Below are 3616 nucleotides of genomic sequence, written 5' to 3'. Positions count from 1 at the left end.
TTTTAGTTTATTTGACAGAGAGAGATCAGAAGTAGGCAGAGAGGAATGCAGAGAGAGAGGAGGAAGCAAGGCTCCCTGCTGAGCAGAGAGCCCAATGCGGGACTTGATCCCAGGACCCTGAGATCATGACCTGAGCTGAAGGCAGAGGCTTAACCCACTGAGCCACCCAGGTGCCCCACAAAGTTGATTTTGAGGAAATTATAGCTGAAAACATTCCTAATCTGGGGAAGGAAGCAGACTTCCAAATCCAGGAGGCACAGAGAACTCCCACCAAAATCAATAAAAGCAGGCCAACACCATAACATATTAAAGTTAAATTTGTAAAATATAGAGCTAAAGAAAAATTCCTAAAAGCAGCAAGACAAAAGAAGTCCCTAACTTCCAAGGGAAGACAAATAAGGTCAGCAGCAGATCTATCCACAGAAACTTAGCAGGTCAGAAGAGAGTGCTATGGTATAGTCAACATGCTGAATGGGGAAAATATGCAGCCAAGAATACTTTGTCCAGCAAGGCTGTCATTAGAACAGAAAGAGAGAAAAAGAGTTTCCCAGAAAAACAAAAACTAGAAGCATTTGTGATCACTAAACCTGCCCTACAAGAAATATTAAAGGGGACCCTGTGAGTGGGAAATAAAAACCAAGGCAAGAAAGACTAGAAAGGAAAGGGAAAAGTCTCCAGAAACAACAACAAAACAAGCAATAAAGTGACACTAGATTCATATCAATAATTGCTCCAAAAATAATCACAATAATCATTCGGCTTGCTCAGTGAGTGAATTATGTGACTCTTAGTCTTGGGGTTGTAAACCTGAGCCCTATGTTGTATATAGAGATTACTTAAAAATAAAATCGAAAAAAAATTATTCTGAATGTCAATGGACTACATGCTCCAGTCAAAAGACACAGGGTGTCAGAATGGATAAAAATATAAGACCCACATATATGTTATCTATAAGAGATTTATTTTAGACTTTAAGACACCTGTAGATTGAAAGTGAAGGGATGGAGAAATATTTGTCATGCAAATGGATGTCAGAAGAAAGCTGAAGTAGCAATACATATATCGGAGAAACCAGATTTGTTTAAAGATTTTATTTATTTATTTGACAGAAAGAGATCAGAAGCAGGCAAAGAGGCAGGCAGAGAAAGAGAGGAAGCAGGCTCCCCGCTGAGCAGAGAGCCCGATGTGGGGCTCAATCCCAGGACGCTGGGATCATGACCTGAGCTGAAGGCAGAGGCTTTAACCCACTGAGCCACTCAGGCAACCCAGATTTTTTTTTTTTTTTTTAAGTAGACTCCGCTCCCAGTGTGGAGCCCAGTGCAAAGCTTGAACTCATGATTCTGAGATCAAGACCTGAGCTAAGATCAAGATTTGGGTGCTTAACTAACTGAGACACCCAGGTACCCCAGAAAAACTAGATTTTAAACCAAAGACTGTAACAAGAGATGAAGAAAGGAACTACAACAAGAAGATCTAACAATTGTAAATATTTATGCCCCCAACTTGGGAGCACACAAATATATAAAATAATTAACAACGAACATAAAGGACCTCATTGTTAATAATACAATAACATTAGTGGACTTTAACACATCACTTACAGCAAGGAAGAGATCATTTAAGCAGAAGATCAACAAGAAAACAATGGCTTTGAATGACACACTGGACCTGATGGACCTAACAGAACATTTCATCCTAAAGCAACAGAATACACATTCTTCTCTAGTGGCACATGGGACATTCTCCAGAATAGATAACATACTGGGTCACAAATCAGGTCTCAACAAGTACAAAGACATTGAGATCGGGCCATGCATTTTTTCTGACCACAACACTATAAAACTTGAAGTCAACGACAAGAGAAATATTTGGAAAGACCACAAATACATAGAGGTTAAAGAACATCCTACTAAATAAAGAACGGGTCTACTAGGAAATTAAAGAAGAAATTTAAAAAAAATAATATATGGAAACACATTAAAATGAAAACACGATGATCCAAAACCTTTGGGATGCAGTGAAAGTGGTTATAAGAGGGAAGTATATAGTAACACAGGCCTTCCCCAAGAAGCAAGAAAATTGTCAAATATACAACCTAACATTAAAACTAAAGGAGCTAGAAAAAGAATGGCAAATGAAGCCTAAAGCCAGCAGAAGAAGTGAAATAATAAAAATTCGAGCAGAAATACTTGATATAGAAACAAACAAACCAAAAAACCTCGGTAGAACAGATCAATGAAACTAAGAGCTGGTTCTTTGAAAGAATTAGTAAAATTGATAAATCCCTAGCCAGACTTCTCAAAATGAAAATAGAATGGACCCAAAGAAATAAAATCACGAACGTGAGAGAAGATCACTACCAACACTACAGAAATTCAAACCAGTAAGAGAATATTATGAAAACTTTATGCCAACAAGTTGGGCAATCTGGAAGAAATGGATACATTCCTAGAAACATAAAAACTACCAAAACTGAAAAAGGAAAAGACAGAAAATTTGAACCGACCCATAACCAGCAAAGAAATTGCATCAGTCATCAAAAATCTCCCAACAAACAAAAGTCCAGGGCCAGATGGCTTCCCAGGGGAACTCTACTAAACATTTAAGGAAGAGTTAATACCTAGTCTTCTGAAACTGTTCCAAAAAATAGAAATGGAAGGAAAACTTCCAGACTCACTCTATGAGACCAGCATTACCTTAACCCCAAAACCAGACAAAGACCCCACTAAAAAAGGTAACTACAGGCCAATATCTCTGATGAACATGGATGCAAAAATTCTCAGTGAAATACTAGCAAATTCAATCCAACAACACATTAAGAGAATCATTCACCATGATCAAGTGGGATTTATTCCTGGGTTGCAAGGGGGGTTCAATATTCACGAATCAATCAATGTGATACATCACATTAATAAAAGAAAACATAAGAACCATATGATCCTCTCATAGATGCAGAAAAACCATTTGACAGAGTACAACATCCATTCTTTTTTTTAAAAGATTTTATTTCTTTATTTCTTTATTTGAGAGAGAGAGAGTATGTGCACTTGAATGAGCCCAGGCAGAGGGAGAAGAAGGATAGGGACAGACTCTGCACTGAGCATGGAGCCTGCCTGATACGGGACTTGATCCCACAACCTCAAGATTATGACCTGAGCCAAAATCAAGAGTTGGATGCTGGGGCACCTGGGTGGCTCAGTCAGTTAAGCATCTGCCTTCGGCTGAGGTCATGATCCCAGAGTCCTGGGATCAAGTCCCACATCAGACTCCTTGCTCATTGGGGAGCCTGCTTCTCCCTCTGCTTGTGCTCTCTCTCTCACTCTGTGACAAATAAATAAAAATAAATAAAATAAATAGTAAAATAAAAATAAATAAGAAAGATTTTTAAAAGATTTAAAAGATTTTATTTATTTATTTTACAGACAGAGACATGGAGAGAAAGGGAACACAAGCAGGGGGAGTGGGAGAGGGAGAAGCAGGCTTCCTGCTGAGCAGGAAGCCCAATGTGGGGCTCGATCCCAGGACCCTGGGATCATGACCTGAGCGGAAGGCAGATGCTTAACAACTGAGCCACCCAGGTGCCCCAGCATCCATTCCCGATAAAACACTCAATAAA

The sequence above is a fragment of the Meles meles genome, chromosome X, assembly GCF_922984935.1.
Source record: "Meles meles chromosome X, mMelMel3.1 paternal haplotype, whole genome shotgun sequence".
Taxonomy (NCBI): Eukaryota; Metazoa; Chordata; class Mammalia; order Carnivora; family Mustelidae; genus Meles; species Meles meles.
Note: the sequence above shows the minus strand (reverse complement) of the source record.